The 23,984-nt window shown below is 42.4% G+C and overlaps 1 long non-coding RNA gene across 2 annotated transcripts; it reads right to left on the minus strand.

Moving 5' to 3' along the window:
- Nucleotides 1–677: 677 nt before the first annotated feature.
- Nucleotides 678–22,895, minus strand: LOC146176726 (uncharacterized). Of its 2 annotated transcripts, none has more exons than XR_014701556.1 (3): nt 22,622–22,895; nt 22,173–22,273; nt 678–927 (listed from the first exon to the last, which is right to left on the minus strand). It is a non-coding gene; the product is annotated as an uncharacterized LOC146176726 (long non-coding RNA). The 2 variants fall into 2 exon arrangements; XR_014701557.1 differs by lacking the exon at nt 22,622–22,895 and adding an exon at nt 22,397–22,589.
- Nucleotides 22,896–23,984: the final 1,089 nt, after the last annotated feature.

The raw sequence follows: 23,984 nt of genomic DNA on the forward strand, positions 1-23,984 counted from the left end.
CTAGGACTTGACCCGTCACAATATTTTATTCAACCAGCCAGAAACACTCGATACTACCATACAGATTTATTTTCTCCTTATTTTGCTCGAACTAACTTCTATAAGTTTCTTTTTTCCTCGCACCATTGTTGAGAGGAACTGTTTGCCCAGGCCACCTTCATGAACTAGCTGCACTCTAAGAACAGAAGGAGTACTAGAACTCCATTTGGAGGAGTTTTCGCTTGTCCCATATACGACTCCTTTTTCCAGAGTAAAAGAACTCTCTCTAGCCATAGAGTAATCGGACTCCACTGATGGAGTACTGCGCTACTCCTGTGAATAGAGTAAAGGTACTCCTCCGAAAGGAGTAAAACTACACACTGTAGTAGCGTCCTACAACTCTTCCAGGAGGAGTTCAAGGACAGGAGTGCCTGTACTCCTTCAAAGAGAGTTTTATTTTACTCCTTCTGATGGAATTTCATGGCCTATTTTACACATCCTACCATTTTTTAAACCAGTTCCAGCCATATGTTTTGTAGGACTCACTTTGGCCATACCTTCCTCTGCAAAACGGTGCACAGTATTTCCACTACACACTGTTCAATGGTGAATGTACAAATTTTTTCCACACTTCTTGCACCATACACACAACAGTCTGTGATGTGAAATCGGTGCTTCAATAAATAGGGAAGCAAAAGCACGCTGATGACAGCTTTTATTTTCTCACAATTGCTGTGCATGCCAGCAATACATTTGGGATGTGCTCTGTGAGGTCTAGGCCCATCAGTGTTTTCGACACCACAGTCTACTTGGCATTAGATGCCCAGAACACTGCTACAAGCCAAGTGATCCTGTGAGCAAAGTTTTAAGTGATCCTGCCGCTCGACCACATCGCAGCTTGCCGAGCCGAGTGAAGCCGCTCAAGATATCCTTGCATTTTCCAGGTGCCTGCATATAGAATAAAAACAATGCAAGGGAGGTTAAAGCAAACCATTATAAGCAACTAAACATACTCCTAATCTCAAGTTTTCATTTTAACCTACAGCTAATGCAACAAAACAAAACTTGGTGTGAAGGCCTGGGGTCGCCACCTAGGTATGCCCTAGCAGTGGCACATCATGACCAAGTGTAGATTTTTCATTACAAATCATTAAACAAAGCTAGTGATCTAGAAATCCACATACCTCGTTTATTCTGACTGCCAATTTGCTATACTTCAAGTGGGAATACCACTATGCTAGTCCCTCAGAGGCTAAACACAAGCCTCGCCGGCACTGGACCGTTTGTTGCTCGAGAATTGGCTTTGGATGTAGAACACATGCAGCTGTACTGGCGAACCTCCACTCCCTCTGGAGTTTACTGTGGCCGCTTCTGCAGAGTGCACCCATCTACAACTAAAAACAGCGCTGCAGAATCTGAATTGGAGTAATGCAAAAGCACGGAATCTGCTGTTGGTTGATTCTGTTTGCTTAATTCACTTATTGTTTACCCATTTTCTTTGGTACTTTCAAATTGTGCACCAATCCCTTCCTATGCCCTTCATCAGCTAGACTTCCGGTTGGTAGTGTGATGTCACAGCCTCTAGCTCACATTATCCACTTCTTGTTTATTCATTTTAGTCTTTGGTACTTTCAAATTGCGCAATCCCTTCCTATGCCCTTTTTCAGCTCTATTTCCAGTTGCGTGGCGTCACACCTTTGACGCCACTCTAATTGACTGCCTTAACTACTTGTCTTTGGTACTTTGAAATTGCATGCTAATCCCTTCATATGCTCTTTTTTAGCTCGACTTCAGGTTGTGTAATGTCACATACTCACCTTAATTCACTGGATTAATTATTTTAGTATTTGATACATTCAAATATGGCACCAAGCCATTAGCTAATGAGACCATTTCTGCCTTTACTGTTTCATTTTTTGCCTCTAATTAATTACCTAATTACCTTAATGGCCTAATTCTTTGCACACATTACATCACCCTCTATCGATTAACACCACTCATTAACCTCTACGACTTCTCAATCACTCACAACTGCTACGGACACGATTTTGCATGTTTTGCCTCTAATTACCTAATTACCTTATTGGCCTAATTATTATTTCGGACACAACACTACGTCACCCTCTATCAATTGGACTCATTAACCTCTACCACTTCTCAATTACTCACAACTGCTGCAGAGAACTTTTACATTTTTTGCCTGTAATTAATTACCTAACTAGCTTACTGGCCTATTTTTCGGCAGCAACATTAAGTCAGCCTCTATCGATTGACACCACTCATTAACCTCTCACGTTTCTTGATTACTCGCAACTGCTGCGGAAACGATTTTGCGGGTGCGGTCTACGGACAGAAATCTGTGAACATAGCGAAGTAACGCTTTCGTGTTAATAACTTGAATGAATCCTTGAGTTTAGTTATATTTAGAATCCAGGAGAAGAAGGCTTTTGTGTCAAATATCAAGAAGGTCATAAAGGCACGTTCAGTGTGATGACTGCTCCTGAACCAGGCTAGCTTCAGCGATATAGTGAATAAAATCATGAAGCAGATATTGCAGTTTCTTGTTTTTCATGCCTTCCATGACCTATACTGATTTCTGACACAGCCATTGCTATGGCATTGAAAATGAAACAGATGATCGGAGAGATTGTATTATTTAGCAGCCATAAACAAATACTATGTGGTAATCCATGTATAGTCATGCACACTGTTACAGACAACACGCAAAAATATCGGGGGTCCTTTAAACTCTACCTTAAGTGTATGATGGAGCACATTGGGGCTTCCGTGTGGATTCTCATTCATGTACAGACACTTCACTACAGGGTAATTGAGTAACCCCACAATTTATTCTATTATATTGTGCATACTCATTAACGCAGTTGTAAGCCATCACATTATGTTAGACCACATAAAGATATAGAGACCTGCTTTAACCAAGAGATCTGAACCTGCCTGAGTCACCTGGGGATGCCTGGTTGACTGGATCCAAAGAACCTTGGATCCAGACAAAGACATGCTACCCCTAGGTCACTCGGGCACATTTAATGGCTTGGTTAAAGCCAGAATTCCTATCTGCCAACTTAAGGTCTATTCACACTTGCGACTACCAGTCGCGCGACAAGAGGAGAGGAGCTCGCCACTACCGATGTTCACACTTGCGACAGTCGCCTTCTCGTTCTGTTCTCGTTCCGAACGAGTTGGGAGTAGGAGAGCTGCTGGGCGATGACAGTGAACGTCGGTAGCTGCCGCCTGCCAGACACTTCAGCTTTTTCAGGCGAGCCGGTACGAATGCCGCGCTCTCGTGTTTCCAGGAAAACACCGACGACGAATAGACAATGTCAATCACCGTGGTGTCAATATAAAATGTTGCACCTGCGTGAAAAACCCATTTCTCAAAAGTTCATGGTATTTACCAGATAGTCCAAATATCTTTCCAATCTCCTCCCAGGCCATATCCTATCTCCCTGCCTTTGAATTCCGGGTGCCGTTTGTTGAAAAGGTAGGGGTATTCTTTAATTGCATTGAGAAGGTGCTCGATCAAGTACTCCGGGACCTCGCTGATTGGTGAAATGGTTTGCGACTAGTAGTCGCGGCGACTGAAAATTCGAGCAGTGCCCGATCGGCCCGCGGCAGTCGCTTTTCGACCGATGCGACCATTTGCGACTGTCGCTTTTCGACCAAAACGGTCGCGCGACCGCTGCTAGTCGCAAGTGTGAACGGGCCTTTAGCCGTGTCATGTAGACTCGTGACATGCACAACCACTGAGCAGTGTCCAGCCATGTCACTAGCCAAGCACCACCTGCTAGAGATATGCCCATGATTTTTGCTCAAAATGCCTATATCAGACTATATCCAGAATAAAGCCATGAATGCTGTGGCATTATGGTGTCTATACAATTTTAAGTTAATACTGCCACTCAGGCAAGACTATGTCAATGTAAATTTTGAAGTGACGCTGCTTTTGTAGTAATGAAATCTATCAAATGACAAATTACATAGAGAAGCTAGCAGGCAGCGAAACTAGAGAAAGCATAAGCAACGTTTTCAATTTTTATTCATATTTGTCTTGTTTGTACCTACTGGCAGCCAGACATGGCAGGATTATTTTATGCTCGCTGCAGCCCTCCAACTAGCAGACAATGGAGAGGTGATATAGAAGTGAGAAATTTATGCACTATTTTTAAACTGACTAGAAGGACAGGAGTATCATGCGACATTTCTTTTATCCGAGGGCATCATAGGCGCTCTTAGCTGATCCATGGTGCCCACCTATGGTATCTTTTTCTTTGTCAGCTGTCGCTGCTTATATACGTATAGTATGCATGCGGCACTCTTTCCCACCAGGCAACTTACAATTGCAGATTTCTATTTCATAATGAACTCACTGAACTCGGATTCTCTATATATCTTTCATCTGTCAAGTGCATAGCCTCAGCTTATTTTATGGTATCATTTAATGACCTTCTCGAGTGTGACATCAGATCATAGCCCTCAGTACATGCTCAGGCATGCGCATTCATGCAAGCATGTCGTCAGTGTGTGAAGCACAATCTGGGTGTATGGTATTTTATTTTTGAATGCAGTGGAAATGAGGACATGCTCTGGTAATAGCTCAGATATATTTGAGATGTACCACATGCATGCACTATCATGTTTCACTTTAGCCATCAAAAAGCAATGTTTCTCAAATGGGAGTCACGATTTTAGAAGTCCAAAAACATATGTTAAAAAAAAATTGAAAGGTCATGCAATAGCTTTGACCCAGCTAGACACAGCTTTAAATGGCTAAAAGGGCACAGGTTTAAAGCTGATTTTAGTTTCTCAAAGATCAACATAAAAGGAGTGCGGAAACAGGGAGCATGAGAGAGAGAGCATCAATGGGATTTGTCGATGCCGCATCGGTGATGCTCGAACTTTGGCTCCATTGCTGGATGGGAATGCAGTGTAGTCTTAGGAATCTATCAGGGGAAAAGAGGGCACTATGTGGTAGAGCTGACACGACAGTGTGTCTTGCATGCCGTCATCCATGCATAATGTCGATAAGAATGTTTTTAATATGCTAGCGCCTCTACCATAAATAAAAGTTAAGCTGCACACCGCAGGTTTGAATTCTTTATGCAATTGGGGCTGGTACAAAAGCAGCCAATGGTGTGTGCTGTGCCGTCACTGTGGAGAAACCGCTAGCATGACCAACGTGACAGTCCTTGCATGTTGGTGTCCATGCATGATGCATGACGGGGAAGATTGGGAACGAATAAAGTGATAGATAGTGCATGCATTGGTCATTTCTCAAATATTTGAGTGTTTTCCAAAACACGTCCTTTTTCCACTTTGCAGAAAAATGAAATGAAGATGTGAAAAATGAGTGCACTCATGATACTGATGTACATGTACGAATTAATGTGCCTTCCTGACTAAGCACGGGGAGCTGCAATCCGCGCTAATGCCCGAGAAAGCCCTCAAATAGCAAGCTATGTAAAATAAACCGAGTATGGACTTGAGATGAAACGCATTTTACAAATCAATCGGCTTAATGCGCATAGTACGACGCAAACATCTGCACTTTTAAATGGTGAGAAGAGATATGTTGCCCCACATACACAAAATAAGTAAACAATGGCAATGGAAAGACACACATGATGTCCATCACGAGTGGCAGAAGTAAGCACTATCCTTGAGATTGCACGATATGTCGTGTTCAATGAAGTACCGTACATGCTCACCACTTCCATATCACCTCTGTTGTCTGCTAGCTACCCAAGCGCAGCCCGCACTAAATCGTCCTTGTGAAAGTCTGGCATCCAGCAGCATATCGTCGAGAAAAAATGAACGCATTCTGGAGCAACCAAAAGTAGCCCCCCTCCCCCCTACACACAGAAAAATGCAAGAGCTGGCTCCACGCTCGGGCGCCCCGTAGGCTAATGAGATAACTTAAGTGCAGTCAAAAGGCAGCACGTATGCAGAAACTAAAATAAAAACGAAGAGTAAGTGTGACAAATGTCTCAAACGTAATTTATATTCATTATTTTACCTGTTTTTGCTGTGCTTTTGGTCATTTATTTTTAATGTGACAGTATTGAAGGCCCCATTCTCCCCAAAATCTTGCATTATTGTTGACAATGTCGTGAGCAAATAGTCATAAGCAGGGTTCTAGCATTTGGTAATAAGCAGGTGATATTTTTGTGGGTCAGGCATTGAGTTTTGGTGTTAGTTTGTGTGGCATCATGAGGCCGCATGAGATGCCGAATTGCTAGGAGCTCCTTGTGATTGAAGAGTGAGATGGCAATCAAGCCCCTTCGAGTCGCACTTTTATACAATTGTTAAAGCAAGTATATATATGTCAGGTTGTCTTTCAGATAATGTGGTAGCTTATCACTGTATGCTAATAAATGTTTGAAATAAATGGATCAGTGACGAAGCAACTAGCAGCATACCCTTAAAGGCAGACTTTAGGTATCCCTGCAGGTTTTAAAGTTAGGTTTAATTTATTTTTCCGAGATTTTTAACACCTGCTTTCCTTCCGGACTTGGTTTCCATTTGTAGCACCGCGTCGATTTAAGGTGGTCTCTGTTCCTGCAAGGGTGGAAAATTGAGCTAGCTGGTAGTTCATCTCTGGGAAAAAAAACAGCACTCTCTTGAGACAAGGACAAAGCGCTGTGTTGTCATCTCTTTCTTTTTCAATGTCTTAGGAGTGCGGTTTCTTTTTTTCCCAAGCCCTCTATTCTTACTGAGTTTTTCATTCCACCCCAGATGCATTACCTACAGCAATGAAGAAGATGAATTTGTTTACGCATTATCGCCTACTGTTGTTTTTATTTTTTTAACCTAATTTAACAGCTGCCACATGTGTGTGTATTCGATATGTCAGACTAAAGAGAAAATCCTCGACAGCTTGGTACCAGTGAGTACTTATGGAACTTGTTGGTACTGGTTTCACTACTTTTTTCTAGCTCTGAAGTAGAGCCCACCTATATTGGCCTCAGCTATAACAAATGCTTATTGTGAACGAGGGTGGAGCTACTGTCAAAATATGTGTTTATAGCCTTGAGTTTGAGACAAAAAGAACTACTGAGGTCACCCTGCTTTGTTATAACGAACAACAATGCACCATAAAGTCACCCTACTGTCAAAACATGCATGAAGATCAGAGTACATCCTAACTCCCATTATCATCCTCAAAGAAAGTGTCGAGCAATGAAAAAACAGTGCAAGAAACTATAAATCAGAAGCACTAGTAAAGTTAACCACTGCCCGAGCACATGCTTACAGGCTACAAGGTCGATCAGTTGGACCGTCAGTGTGCCGGCTAGGCAAAACTTCTGAAGTGTGAGCAGGGTCAGGGTAGCAGCAGTTTCACTAATGCTATTCTACACTGGCAGTGATCAACCACTAACAGGGCTCTGAGAAGTTTGAATACGAGCCACGAAGTATGCTTTGTTAGCCGAACTGGTCACATGACAATGTGTCACCTGCCCAACTGGATCTGCACCTTCTCAATTACTGCAGCGTGCAGATAGCACACAGAGCAAATAATCTGCACCTCTCCTTTGTAGGTAGAGCAGTGCACACTCATCAATTGAAACTAGACAGCAGCCGATGGCGTTATGCTAAAGAGCCACTTCCTACCAGGCTTGTTGGTATGTGCAGATCTGCTTGTGCAGAAAGGTTGCTTCAAAAGTAGAGCAACGGCGACTGGGTATCAGTTTATTTAAAGCTCGATGTGCAGCTAGAATGCTTTAAACAAAAACTATGCATACAATTGATGTTCTGCATGCACATGTGCTTGGGTAGCCTTTAACTGTTGAGGGTTGATGACAAAAACACCGACCCACCTAACCACCAGCTGTCGTGAACACCTCAACTGCTTTATTATTGCATTCCTAAAGCGGCACACCCACAACCGATGACTGCATCAGGCGCCTGAATGCTTGGATATCTGACTATATTTGTATTTAACAGTAAACAAAAAGACAATGTGAAGGTGTATGTATCTATAGATAGCTCTGTTGCTGACTTTCAGTGGTCAGTTTAAAGAATGTGTAAAGGCCAGCACTTTTCCACGTGCGTATGTCCATAAAATTTAGTGAGGGTTACATTTTTCATTCAGAACTGATACTGGTGTCTTTCTAATGCACCGTTAATGTGTGGTAAAAACTGCAGATTCAGTTCTTACAAAATTAATGCAGTCATGTCATTTATTTCCCAGCAGATGGCTGCGGTTTCACCCCCAGAGCACATATATGGCAATTTTGCAGTGATCTTAACTGAAGGTGTAAGGAAATAGCATCATGAAAAGGCAAGGAATTAGCTGAAAGAGCATAAACAAGACCACTGTAAAGGCAAATTGCTTTACGTTGCTAGTGGGGACGCAATAAGTATGCTTATTACGGTTGCCTGTGCATAGTGTCACTTTCCCTAATAGCCTGAAACAACAGACGGATGCATTGCTACAGACAGACAACAGATATCTTTCAGCAGGGTGGCAAGAAGGGAGAGGTAGACTGCAGACCATCTTAGCATAATGCAGTCTAGCACTTTGCCAGTTGTAAATAATACTGAGAAAGGGCAACCCTTTTATGCAATACATTTTCTCAAAAAGCCTAAACGACCTGATCATCCATACCACGGAAATATAGTGTGCCTTTTACACTCAACTAAGGGCTACATTTATGTATGAGCCACTCCTTGTAAATTTGGAACCTGTTATTTGGAAGGAAATGGAATCTGCATAGTACAGTGGCCCTGCATACACCCCAAGGTACTGCCCCTGCCTGTTGCCATCATTATCATCGTCTAGCTCTGTGGCATATAAAGAACAATTCAGACACATCTGTACTTTGCGCATGGCAGCAGTCAACCACGTAATGACACCATGAGGTTAGCTTGGAGTGTCACTTTAGCCTGTCTGTTTGCGTATTTTCAAATCTTTGCATGTGATGTCCCCAGATGCTGTTATTGTTCAAAGGTTCAAATATATGGGTATTTGAGATGCAGAGCCTGTAATTGATTACTTCATATACCAGGGAGATGAGGAGCCAGGTTTTAGTACTGCAGACAACAATAGCAAGAAACAAGAATAAGAGCTGGGGCGGCCCTTACCCCATCGGTAACATGCCGATGGGAATCTCAAGAAGACATCGGACCCGCCACATGCCCGAAGTGTTCCACACCAGCTGCAGAAGTGGATGTTCGCCACCTGCTGTGCACTTGTGCAGGGACCATCAAGGACAGATTCAGCAGGAAGTAGGACTAACTGCAACAAGGCAAGAGGACTTCTCCAAATGGCTCACCGACAACGATAAGAGCAAGAGCTTTCTTCGGTTACTTATGGAAAACAATTTAGATGGGTTTTTATAATATGCCTTATGGCGAGCTTGCGGAATAAAAAAATCCTAAATGTGCAACTAGCCAGATATAGCATCATACTGTATTGCACAGCTGATTCCACCGAATATATTTGCAAAACTGACTGATAATTGCTACTTTCATGCAAGATCCACACACTGCCAAAATAATGAAAAAAAAAGAAATTATATCTAGCAGAGTGTAAAAGTTTTAGGACTGCCACCACTTCCTTTTTTTGCATGATGCTTGCCATACCAAATTCAGTAAGCACCCTGACCCTGACAAGCTAACGTCTAAGCTCTCTGGAGTGCTTATGTTCTTTTGACCGAGTCATTGGTTGTGGATAAGCCACTGTAGCAACGCAATAATATAGTAATCGAGGTATTCACAACAGCTGGTGGTAGGTAGGCTGGCATTCTTGTCATCGATCCTGAATAGTCAAAGATACTGCGGCAATGCTACCAAGCACATGTGCATGCAGAACATACATTATACATGTAATATTTGTGTAATGCACTCCACCAGCCCAACAACCTTTAAGAAAGGTGATATCGGATCGCTGTTGCTTGGACCACAAAGCAACCTTTCCGCTCAATTACGTCTGCACAGACTAATAACACACTGCTCTACCTACACTCTGCAGTAGTGGAGAAGGCAGAGATCCAACTAAGAAGGTGATGCATTGCAATGTGACCAGTTAGACCAACACAGCATACTTCGTGACAAGTATTCAAACTAATTAAAACCCTGTCAGTGGTTCATTTCCTGGCAGTGTAGAGAAGCTGCTGCTACCCTAATTCTGCTAACACATCAGCCCTTACACACATACACACTGAGCGGCTGACCTCGTAGCCTGTGGGCATGTGGTCAGGCGGCAGTTAACTTCACTAGCAATGCCTACCGCCTTATTGTTTCTGCATACTAGACACTTTCTCTGAGAGTGATAACGGAAGGTAGGATATGCTCTAATGTTCATGCATGTTTTGACAGCGGGATGACTTTATGGTGCATTGTTGTTCAATATAACAAAGCAGGGCAACCTCGGTCGTTCTTTTTATCTAAAACACAGGGCTATAGACATAAGAAAAAAAATATAATACCACAACATTAAGTGATTAAGGCATAAACAAAGAGGCATGTCCTTCTTCATTACTGTAGGTCATGCATCTGAGGTAAAATGAAAAAGCTCAGTAAGAACAGAGAGCTTCAGAAAAAATAACAGCGCATTTTTGAGACATAAACAAAAAATGACAACACAGCACTTTGTCGAGTGTGCAATCATTTTTTCCTTTCCCAATATGAACCAGCAACTAGCCCGTTCTTCCACCCTTGCGAGAAATGAGACTACCTTAAATTCACACAATTATAAATGAAAACCAAATCCGGAAGGAAAACAGGTGCTAAAAACAGCCCTCGGATAAATAAATTAAAATTAAGACCTGGAGGGATACTTAAAGTCTGCCTTTAAGGGTATAATGTGGTAGTTTGACTGTCTCCAGTCTGCATTTCTACAAGGTGACCCTCCTTTTCGTACCTGCATACTGCTATTCGCTTCGTCACTGATCCATTTATCTCAAACATTCATTAGCATACAGTGATAAGCTATCACATTATCTGAAAGACAACCTGACATAGATATATATGTACCTGCTTAAGCAACATTGCACAAAAGTGCGACTCGGAAGGGCCCATCTCACCCTTCAATCGTAAGGAGCTCCAGGCAATTCGGCATCTCATGCGGCCTCATGATGCCACACAAACTAACACCAAAAATCAATGCCTGACCCACAAAAATGTCACCTGCTTATTACCAAATGCTAGAACCCTGATCATGACTTTTTTGCTCACGACGTTGCCAACAACAATGCAAGATTTTGGGGAAACGGGGCCTTCAATACTGTCACATTAAAAATAAATGACCAAAAACACAGCTAACACAGGTAAAATAATGAACATAAATTACGTTTAAGAGACATTTGTCATGCTTACTCTTTTTTATCGTTAGTTTCCGCATACGTGCCACCTTGTCACTGGGCTTAAGTTATTAGCCTAAGGGGCGCCCGAGTGTGGAGCCAGCTCTTACATTTTTCTGTGTGTATGGGGGGGGGGGGGGGGTCATTTTTTCTCTGATGATATGCCACTGAATGCCACTATCTACAAGGATGATTTATACTGCTGTCACACGGGCACAGCTGAACTCCTTTTAACTCCCTTCAACCAAGGTAGTCTTTATCTCAATGGAGATACGCGCCGTGTCACACGGCAGTCCTTTAGGAAAGGAAGCTTAAGGAAGTTCCTAGCGTAAGGAGTTCCGATCATCTCCCTCGAGCAGGTAAAGGGAGTACTCTGGTTCCCTGTGAGCTTCAGCGCAGGTGTTAAAAAAACGCATATGCATTAATTTTGAGTTTATAACAAATTTTAGTACTGCAGCACAACGCAAAGCATGGAAAAAAGTAAATGTGCAAATACCCAAGCATGCACGCAAGAATTTCGCAAACACATTGTGGCCAGTAGAACAGACAAACCCGATATGCTAGTAAAAGTAACATCGCATTCCTTTCATATGAATGAAAATACATTTATATTTTAAAGTCAATTCAAACTGTTGGAAAGAAAGCAGCTAAAAATTATTTTACATGTTTTTAACTTGATTTTTTATATGCATACACAAAACGAACAGCGCCTAATGGGACCCCGACGGCGTCTCGGAGAAGCTGGTTCTTAGCCGTGTGACACGGCGGCAACTCCTTTAGGGCTGAACTCCCTCCATGGTCCTTTATGGAAAAGAAGTTCGAGGGAGTTGGGACTTGCTCGTGTGACAGAAGTATTAGTGTGGGTTGCGCTTGGGCAGCTAGCAGACAACAGAGGTTATATGGAAGTGGTGAGCATGTGCGGTACTTCAGTGAACAAGACATTTCGTACAATCTCAAGGATAGTGCTTATTTCTGCCAGTCGTGGTGGACATCTTGTGTGTCTTTCCATTGCCATTGCTTACTTATTTTGTGTATGTGGGGCAACATATCTCTTCTCACCATTTACAAGTGCAGATGTTTGCATCATACTATGCTCATTAAATCGATTTATTTGCAAAATACGTTTCATCTCTCAAGTCCGTACTCAGCTTATTTTACTTGACTTGCTGTTTGAGGACCTTCTCGAGCATTGCCGTGGGTTGCAGCTCCCAGTACGTACTCGAGAAGGCACATTAATAAGTGCATGTACCGTCTTTGCCAAGAGAAACCAGGCTGCATGTTTTGCTTCTTGCTTGCATTCTGAAGCTAACATGGATCCCCTGAGGATCATAACTTTTTGGCAAGTGAAGACAGGAGGTCTCATTTATGTTGCACCAATTTACAGCATCAGAAATTTTATGAATTCTCTGCTAACCGGCTGAGAAGCGGAACACGCAGCCTGGTTACTTCTGGCAAAGACAGTACATCAGTATCATGAGTGCATTAATTTTTCACGTCTTCATTTCATTTTTCTGCACAGTGAAAAAAGGATGTGTTTTCGGAAGCACTCAGAAATATTTGAGAAATGCCAAATGCATGCACTATCTACCACTGTCACCCGTTAATAATTAAGGGGTATTATTAACGATGCGCCCTTAACGGTGCGCACACTCCCAGACACCCTTTGAGTGAGTGGGGGTAGCTGTTCCGGTCGCAAAGGAGGTGCCCTCGACTTACGTGGCAAGCTCAGCCGGAATTCAACTACCTTGTAGTGACAGAAGGGGGTGGTCGTTTGGTGCCCAGCGGTCGCCGGTTCAAACCAGAGTAAGGATCGGAGTCAGAAGTAACAAACAAACACAATTTATGCACAGCAAGAGACGATACAAAGGAATACACAAGATCACTTGAAATACAACAGACGAGAAGTTCTCAGAATAACAAACGCTAAGCAGGCAATTACACAGGCATTCAATAACATAGAGGCTTTACAACAGATCAAACACGAGAGAGTTACATAAACAAACACCAAATTGTTCACCGGGCACTGTTGCAGTCCGACGCCTCAAGAGTCACGATGTGGTAGCCATAGGAGACGAGCGCCGCTCCCTTGAAAGTCCGTGGGCTTGCCAGCAGCGGGTGATGCCCGGGAGTCCAGCCGATCACGTCGCAAAGCTCTGACGAACTGACTGACTGACTGACTGACTGACTGACTCATCAAACGGCGCGGTCTCTTTAAATAGGACGCGCCGCGTCTGTTTGTTAGCACGCGTCAAAGTTAGCGCGCACACACACATAGCTTCGCTGGTTATAGCTCCCTCTTCTCCTCCCGTCGAGCCGCGCGTCGTCATTGGCCAGGTTCCATAGAAGATTCTCGATTTTTCTGGCGCATTCCATACCGATGAACCACCGTCCTCCCCGGGCAAGGGGAAAGAGGGTGACGGCCACGCGTACAAAGCTACGCGCTCTCCCGCGCGGGGAAGGGGGCTTTTCTCTACATGCTTTCCACGCGACGCCGCGCGGGCCTCGCGCCGTGCCGACTTGATGAATATATGCGCCGATTTCGTGACAACCACCTTATTTTTTCCCAATCTTCCCCGTGTAAGCCATCATGCATGGAAAACAACATGCAAGGCCGTACTTCCACGCCGGTCATGCTAGCAGTTGTTCCCCACAGTGAAGGCACAGCACACACCATTGGCTGCTTTTGTACCAGCCCCAATTGCATAATGAATTCAAATCAGAGGTGTGCTGCTAAAGTTTTATTAAAGTAGAGGCGCTTTCATATTAAAAACATTCTTATCACTGCGGACATGAGACTATGCACGGTGGAGCGTCGTCTGAAATGCTGGCTGCAATATCAAAGGACACTTATTTTTTTCTTTGCAGGGAGGGGGGGGAGGGAGTTGATTGACTCAGTGGCCGACCCTCAGACAAAAGCGCTTGATGAAGATGCTACTGCACAAAAGCAATATAAAATAAGGCATGTTTTCTTCAGCATAAGGGACGGTCAGTCAGCTTATCAGCTTTAGCTTATCGACGCATGATTTTTCGCATTACACTGGCGACGACGCCAGCACGACCAGCACCTATCACCGTAGTGTGAGGTTTTCGGCCCCGCGACACCGACGGAACTGATCAATGGAAGGTCGTCAAGAGGTACTGCTTTGTTTAAAAGTTTTGTCTGCTCCTTTAATGTTGCAAGGTATGCTCTCGCCTCAAGGTAATGCTTGCTTACTCTTAGTTTTTGGACCGAAAGAGCAACGGCAATACCTCAGCAATCAGGAACATAATGCTAACCCCTCCCCACTTTCGTGGCGCGGGTACACGGCGGGAAAAAACGGACAAGTACCTTTTTATAAGCGTGAGTGCTTGTTGCTAAAACAAGCTAAATCTCATAGCGTAAGAATAATATGCTTCTGATTGTTTGCTGAATTATACAGCATGAGCCCGTCCATTTCAGCCTCCTCGGCAATCTCTAGACGAAGCCCAAAACAAGTCCGAGGATCACTAAAGTCGCATATTATAGTAAAGGCTTTTCAAAGAAAAGAGAATATGCGCATAAAATATTTTTGCTGAAAAAAAAAAAAATCTGTGACCACCATCTAAGCATGAGTGCAAAAGTGCAGCCTACATAGACTACATCGCGAATAGCAGACGACATGGGAATGATATCTCATGACGTCAGCGGCCAATGGTTGCCAGACCAGAAAGCCAATTTCAATAATAATAAAAATTATTTTTAAAACTATCTGCTGCACCGAATGAGCTCAAATTTCGAGGATTTATAATTTAACGTGTGAGGAGTGAAATGCAATAACTAGTTTATGCTCAGTTGTTAGCTGTCGTGACCACCTTAATGAATCAAGTGAAACGTGATAGTGCATGCATACGTTACATCTTAAAATATTTCTGAGCAATTACCAAGGTATGTCCTTTCCACTGCGCTACAAAAGTAAATACCGAACACTCGGACCGTGTGTCGCATGCTGACGATATACTTGCATGAATGCGCATGCCTGAGTGCACAGGGAATTGAGGTCTGCTCTCACGCTCGAGAAGGTTCTCGAACAATGCTGTAAAATAAGTTGATGCTAGAACATGACAGATCAAATATAATTTGCAAATCCGAACTCAGTAGGCTCAATATGGAACGAACATCTAATCTTGTAAATTATGTGATGGGAGACAATGTCACACACATACAAAATATGCATGCGGCGACAGTTAAAGATGTAATAAATGAGCACTGCAGACCAGCTGAAATGAGCACCTGCCTGCACATTATTAAAGACACCCTAAAAACAAAAGATAATTTCACCCGAAGCTCTGCGGTCCTAGTCAATAAAAACAGCCACAGACATTCCTCACCTCCATATCACCTCTCCGTTGTTTGCTAGTTGGATGCGAGCAGCCAACATAAAATCATCCTGGCAAGTCTAGCAGCCAGCAGGTAGCCCGGAACTGTCCACCTGGAGAAAGACTAACGCCAGAGCAACCCTAGTAAACAAATGGCTGGGCTGTACTCAGGCGACCTGCGGACAGTGGATAATCTAAGAGGCCCACTGATATACACAATTACAGTCAAGGAAAGAATACATATCATCAAATATAAAGCAAAGTCAACTAGTGTATTACAAAAAAAAAAACAGCTTTGAAGAACTGTGATTGAGTCCCCTTGAGTACAATTACATGTTTGGGAACAGAACAGATACAGTGACTTATAAACAAGAATCGCTGATTCTCATGTGCTGCCAAGCAGAAGCACACCTGCTGGAAGGGCACAAGATCAACCAGTTCACTAATTATTGCCATTACTTAACACAAGACAATGACAACAAAATTATTAAACCAAGCATTGGCTGAAGGAAGTGCTTGAGAACTCTACACTCAATCAGTGTCACATGCTGCATGGCAGCAATAGCAATAAATCAGTTGACAAAATAAGGTAGTGATCCATTTTATGCAATTACCTACACAGATCATTCTCTTAAGATTAAATAAGGAGTGCAACAATTAACACATACATAGCATGGAAGGTAATAGTAGGCCTGTAGTAACTGCACTTAGCCACAAAGTGATTGGTCAAGAGGTTGTACATGGGTCGAATAGCATGCCCACATCTGCTATACTGTTCTTTAAGGATGTTACTCCACATTAGCACACTTCAGATGAACAGGCAGCATGAGTAGACAAACGGCCTTGCTCATATTTTATGTTCTGAAGACTGTCCTATACAGCAAACAATTGAAGAAATGCAATTTAAACACTGGCCAAACACACCCATTTATGGATCGTTCATTTCTCACTTTCTGATGTGAACGCTTTTTTAATCTGTAAAATGGACAGTTATCAACATGCATTGCTTAGAGCTTCAGCATGGCTACGGACCTATAAGGCTGCCGCGATACCTCAAACGAAAAGATTCTGAATTAGAGGGACATCACTGGACAGCGCACTACAGAAAAGCAACTGGAGTGGCTGAGGCTTCAGAGGGCATAATCATACATACTTACCGAGATGAAGACCAAATCAAAGATGCTTCCCACTATCTCACCAAAAAGAATTTACAAATTGTTGCCTCTGTTAGTGACAACCTGTTCGTAACAGGGGGTGAGATAAGGGCTGCCCTGAGCCTTAATGTGTCAGATAAATTTATTAGGCAAAGGCGTGACAAAGCAGGATTCAGATAGGATGGCTACACAAAAGCCCTAACTTTAAGGCAGTACTGGGTGGGCCTGTACTGGGTGGGCCTAGAAACAAAAAGAGTGCTGCCTAGTTGCTAAAAAGTAAATGATTATACTTTTGTCTTTTGACCTGTGGCTTGCTTTCTTATATACCATGTTTGTTTTGCTGCCAAGGCTGTAACTTTCATTAAATACTGCTATTTTAAGGTATGATCCCCTTTATGTCAATGGCCTCAGGCCAATCACTCAAAAATCCTTAAACATGTGAAGGGGGGGGGGGGGGTTACCACAGACAGCCTCTCACCTCTTCCCTGCATTGATGGTCAGCTGAGCTCCCAAGCACATTTTGTAATCATTGCCACCAGCTCCTTTCTCACCTGCTAAAAGGACCTTGCAAGGATAGAAAAAGTTGTCGAGCTAATGGTGTTGATTCATGATTGACAGTGCTTAATTAACCACACGGACAGAGTAAACACATAAAAGACGAACACAGGCTCTGAACTTTAACCTTATTCTGGTACCACCGATACTCTGCTTATATACCCATAAAGGCACCGACTAGTGGTGATTTTCGACACTTGTGACAAATAAAAACAAAAAGAAGTACCGTAAGAGCAAACCCGAACAAGGGGAGAACAAAATAGGCAAATCATTTTTTAAGCCGCCAAAACGTGGAACAACGAACTAATAACAGAAAAAAAAATGCAATTGTAACAGAAAATGGGTAACAGACGTAAGCTAACAATTAACACAGCAAAACGCATGAGATGAAGTACACTAAAACTGAAAGAAAAAGTGCATGACAAGAAAGATGAAGCCAACAATTGACCGCTAAATGCAGAAGATGAGCACTAAATAGCTAAAACAAAGCAAATGAAGGAAATGCTCATGAGCAACAAGGGTGAAGTCTACAATTACATTGCGAAAGGATGAAGATGAGGTGCATAAAACGAAACAATAAAGATAAAAGGTCAAGAAATGAATTCAACAAATGTTATAAAGCGAAAACCAGGCTAGATTAGAGAAGTCCATAAAGAAAGGCAATCTTTTTTTCCAAGAGTGGAATGGAGGGGGTGCTAACACAATCATCCTTGAGCCTCAAAATCTTGGCAGCTTTAACTATTTCATGTGTCAGCTTATAACGATGTGTTTTTAACACAGTTTTTTTTTTTTGAAGATTGGGTGGCATGGCTTCTTTAAGTCGGTTCCTGCAGTGGACGGGCAGATTCCTGGGGGATATACCTGATAAGTCATTTTAATGCTCCATTAGCCTTCATCGGCCAGTTGGTCCATGTATAGCTTACGGTAAGTGAAAGGCTTAGAGTGAGCGCCTTCCGCACGTGCTGCTAAGGGTTTTCTGTGCTTCTTAGTGCGGCCTCTTTTTTATTTATTTTTTTTTTTGCTTTTCTTTTTCATTAACGATTCACCAAAGCTGCAATAGTTGCTCGAGGGCAGAAAACAACGTCAACTCCTGCTTTCTTTTCACTCGTCGTAAAGTTGTGGGAAATTTGGTGCATGTAAAGAATCCCTGGAACATTATCGTGTTGCCTATGTGCTTCAGCACTTTTTCTGAGACAGTGGAAAGGACTTGTAACGGTTACCCTAATTGCGTGAGCCTGCATACCTTTTTCGAGAAGCTTTCTTGTAATTTGTGCTCGCATGACTTGTTCAGGGCATTGACAAGGGCAGACTGGATGATATTTCTTCTAACCAGCTTTGAACGAGCGGAGTCATATTATAGGAAAGGCTAGTTGCCCCTTGGTTCAAATGCCCAGCTCACGTGACTGGGTGTGAAGATGCTTAGTTCCAAGAAACACATGGAATCATTGTCTGGCATTTCTTGCTTTAATTCAAGGGGAGCCAGGGTACTCTTAAAGACACTCAAAACTTCAGGTACTTCATGAAAAAAGGTTTATACGTCACGGTCTAAATTAACTAAAAAGTCGTCCCCAAAGCAGAAAATTTTTTGAATTCGTGAGTTTTCAAAGTGATTCCCGAGACTACTGTCATGCATAACTAAGAACAGATCACTGAGCAAGGGAGTAAGTAATACATGATATGATGCAGATCCCGTGCTTTTAGATAAGGTATGAATCATTCCTTTCTGCAAATGTTTATTTTAGATACACAGAAAACAATTCTAAGAGACGATCTCCAGAGACACCACACTCACTCTGGGAGGATATGGTTCCATGTCTGTCAATGGCTTTGCGAACGCATTTCATGAGGTCCATCTTGAGGTATAGAATAAAACAAGCCTTTTGCATTTATAGAAAAGGCATGATAGGCTTTGTTTCTTTTCCCGTTCAAAAACCTAATGACTACATCTGCATTCTTTACCAGAAAGAGATCATCAATAAAAAGCAATTTCAGGTTGCCATGCAAATACATAGTGACGTCTTTCTGCCAGATATACCTCTCGTGCCCTCTGTGCGTTATTGTTTCGGAGGATACCTGGCAGAAAGACGTCTCTATGTATTTGCAAGGCAACCAGAAATTGCTTTCTATCGATGATACCTTTCTGGTAAAGAATGTAGATGAAATCATTAGGTCTTTGAACTGGAATAGAAAGAAAGCCTACCGTGTTTTTCTACAGATGTTAAAATTATTTTATTCTATACCTCAAGATGGGGGACCTCATGAAATGCGTTCGTGAAGCTATCGACAAACCTGGAGCAGTATCCTTCCAGAATGAGTGTGGTGTCTCTGTAGATGGTTTCTTGGTTATGCTTTCTGTGTACCTAAAATCAACATTTCTAGAATGGAATGGTTTACACTTTATCCAAAGTCACAGGATCTGCATTGGATCATGTATTGCCCCGTTATCAGTGATCTGTTCTTAGCTATGCATGACAAAGGTCTCAGGAACATTTTCAAACACTAACAAGTTAAAAATATTTTCTGCTTTGTGGATGATTTCTTAGTTCTTTTCGACTGTGAGAAGGAAGCCTTTTTTTTCATGAAGTACCTGAAATTTTTAGTGTCCTTAAGAGTGCCCTGGCTCCCCTTAAATTTATGCACGAAATGCCGGACAATGATTCCATGCACATCCTGGAACTAAGAATCTTCTTTACACCCAGTTATGTGTGCCGGGCATTTGGACCAAGGGGAAACAATCCAGCTCCGCTCGTTCCAAAGCTGGTCAAAAGAAATATCATCCAGTTTGCCCTTGTCAACGCCTTGAACAAGTCATGCGAGCACAAATTGCAAGAAAGCTTCTTGAAAAAGGTGTGCAGGCTCACGCAATCAGGGTGCCCATTACAAGTCCTCTCCACTGTCGCAGGAAAAGTGCTGAAAAACACCATGTGCAAAAACACAACCACTGGCTGAAGTGCACAGGCCACGCAAAAAGGTTGCAGTGATTCGTTGCATGCACCAAATTTCCCACAACCTTACGATGAGTGAAAAGAAAGCAGGAGTTGACGTTCTTTTCTCACTGACTCAAAGAAGCCATGCCACCCAATCTTTGAAAAAAAAGCGTTAAAAACACATTGGTAAAGCTGACACATGAAATAGTCGAAGCTGCCAAGATTTTGAGGCTCAAGGACGATTGTGTTAGCACCCCGTCCATTTCACTTTTGGAAAAAGAGATTGCCTTTCTTTATGGACTTCTCTAATCTAGCCTGGTTTTCGCTTTGTTACATTTGTTGAATTCATTTCTTGACATTTTATCTTTCTTGTTTGGTTTTATGCACCTCATCTTCATTCTTTCGCTATGTTAATTGTTGACTTCACCCTTGTTGATCATGCGCGTTTCGTTCATTTGCTTTGGTTTAGCCAATTGTCGGCTTCATTGTCGCTGTTCATGACGCTTTTTTTTCAGTTTTAGTGCACTTCATCTCATGCATTTTGCTGTGCTAATTGTTACCTTTACCTCTGGTACCCATTTTCTGCTCTCCTTCCACATTTGTATTTTTTTTGTACTTATTAGTCCACTTTCCATGTGTTGGCGGCTTAAAAGATAACTTGCCTATCTCGTTCTCTCCTCGTTCGGGTTTTCCCTTTCGGTACTTTTTTTGGTTTTTATTTGTCACATTAGTTTTTGTTGCCACAAGTGTCAAAAATCGCCACTTGTCTGTGCCTTTATGGGTATATAAGCAGAATATTAGTGGTTACAGAATAAAATTGAAGTTCAGCACCTGTGTTCGTCATTTATGTGTTCTTTACTCTGGCCGTGTGGTTAAGAGCTTACAAGAATGGGCATTTTCTGCCGCAGCATTCTTTCCCTATCCTCACGGCGCACATTGTGAAAGTGCACCTTGAAAAGCTTTGCAGCCCATCACACTAGCTTGGCTTCCTAAGGTCGCTGATATGAAAGTCACTGAAAACATTTCAGGCATTAAAAGCCAATTTGCAAAAAAGGGTCCTGCACACTGCAAATTCTGATGAGTTATGGAAGGCCATCAAAAGTGCGTGGAAAGAGCTGAAGCCGATGCAACACTGTCGTGCCAGTGCTCTATGACTCCTTGCCATGCCAAGTCTGCTGTCATAGAGCTCGGTGATGACTTCCTCCGCTACTCAACTTCCTGTGTGCACTCAACATTGGTCCCCACCCTCATTTTCTTTTTTGTGTGTGTGTGTGTTTCAACAAGCACGCAGCAGGTCACTGAAATGTTTCCAGAATTTTTTTTTAGATCTAGGACATTTTGCATTATTTTGCACAGCAACAAAGAATATTCTTTATGACTCGACAATTAATTCGTGAGCCATTCTTAGCAGCTTCTCTTTCTTATGAGCATGACCTAAATAGCAACTTTACTTTTTTGAGGTTTCAAAGTGGCTTTATAACAGCATGTCCATGCTGCAGCTATAAAAAAGTATGCATACTGTTTGTAAGTGACTTTTCTGCAGAAGGAAAAAAGTATGCCAGGAAGTGAAAAATGAACAATTCATTTTCTTCGGATTAACTCACGATTACTTCCTTGATTGGCTGCTACACACGACACTAATCTTCAGAACATAAAGTGCAAGCAAACACATTCGCATACTCAAGCTGCTTGCCCATCTGAAGTGCTCTAATATGCAATGAAGTCCTCAGACAGAACAGCCTAGGAGACCATGGCAACAGCTGACCGCACTTTGTGGGCATGTGCTTAGCCTAAGGCCGCGGTTCCTCCACTTGTACAGCATAGGTAGGCAAATAAAGCATTTATCACCATTAATCATGGTAGTGCCTTTTGAGAATCATGTGACGGAAGAACACACTTACGAGCTTAATGCTGTTCACGGGACGCCTTTAGCAACCAAGCAAGCATCCACCCTGAGCAAGCAGCTGTCTTCCAGGAGAACATTTTCAAAAACAGTGTACACCTGGAAGTGCAAGGAACAAAACTGTAATGCCTCACTCAACCGGACGTAAACGTGACTGCCGATGCATATTTGTGATGATAAAAAATGGAAGTTATTAAAGTATGTATACACAAGAACACATACTTCTGTGTCTACGGAAGAAAATTAGCGGTTACAGCACTGCCAAAACAAATAGCGCCTACGCGCCTCCCATGTTCGAACAAGCGACAATGCCACTGCTCCCAGTACAAGAAAATAGCGCTTGGTAAAACTGAGGCTTCAAAATATGTGCTAATGAACAGAAGTCTACACGCTTTTGCGCGTATTTTAAACTTGCAGTTGCGGAAAAAAAATAGAAGCGAACCTTACCTGAATTACTCCATTATTGTCCGGAGACCGTTGATGCCGTTGGCGAGCGAGCATTGAAAGCAAGTTGCAGGTCATACATATCCTGTGTGCGCGCTGCAAATGGTGAACACTTCGAAGGCTTGAGGCTTGCGATGCATTTCATAATGATATAACAGGGTAGTTTAAGAGGTCAAGCCGGCAGTAATAAAGGATTGCTAAGCGAAATACGATGTAACTGACAGGCCGCAAGAACAAACAACGCACAGCTAACGCAGCGCTTGAACTGAACAAGGAGAGCAACAGTTGCGCAACGCAAAAAAAAAAGAGGGAGCATGAGTTTGATAACTATCAAGTATTTGTGAATGCATATATTATTTTCAAATAATAAAGTTCATTTGTGAAGTTAGATGGTCGTAGGTTATTCATTTCTTCAGGTAAATTTGGTTTGAGCAGTTGACAGTTTCGTAGTTGAAAACAGTAGCAGACGACACGCCTGGAAGCCTTTACCCTTGATAGCTGATTACTACTATTTAATGCGGTATCACGCAGACAGGAGGAAAAAATGAAAAAGAAGCCTGCTTCAATGTCCAATACGGACACTTGTGCTGCCCGAGCAACAATCGAAACATGTGTGGCACGGAAAGTTATAATTTCTTTATCGCAGGAGTAAAACAACCTTTAACGCTATCTAAATCTGCAGGAGTAGAATGTTCACTTTACTCATTTTTTCTTGGAAGATTGAAAGGCCATTTCACTCTTCCTCGCATATAGCAGGAATAAAGTGAGATCTGCAGGAGTAATTAGGCTGTTTGACTCTTGAAATAAGAGTTCCAGTTCTTAGAGTGTGCTGGCGTTCGGGCCTTTTGGATTTTTGTTAACAACAAGGCTTATTGACTGCAGGTTCCTCGCTTTTTGTATATATGCATGTTTATATATGTGTGTATGTGTATATGTATATGCATATGTATATAATGCGTATATATGTGTGTATATGTATATATGTGTCTATATATATATTTTTCCCTTTCTTTTGCCTTATGCCTCTAAGTTACATGTAAGTGTCTTGGTTTTATTACATTACAAACTCTATGTTGTAACTGCGTTTATGCTGTATATTGCTTCATTTTGTATAACTTTATCTGCTTGTTTCTTTGCTATGTATAGTACCCTACCTGCTTGTACCTAGCAACGGTCCGCAGCATGCCTGCTAAATTACCAACAAATATGAGAGGGTGATTTTAGCCTGTCATGATATTTTAATTCATGTTTTCCCTATGTCAGGGTTAGTAGCTGCCAACTCGGGTCGCTCTTTTCATATGGCAGAGTGAGATCTGAATCAGCCTACCAGATACACCGGCATTCACTTTACCCCTAGAACACGCAG

The sequence above is a fragment of the Amblyomma maculatum genome, chromosome 10 (genome assembly GCF_055883805.1).
Source record: "Amblyomma maculatum isolate TAMU_Amacu chromosome 10, ASM5588380v1, whole genome shotgun sequence".
In the NCBI taxonomy this organism is placed as follows: Eukaryota; Metazoa; Arthropoda; class Arachnida; order Ixodida; family Ixodidae; genus Amblyomma; species Amblyomma maculatum.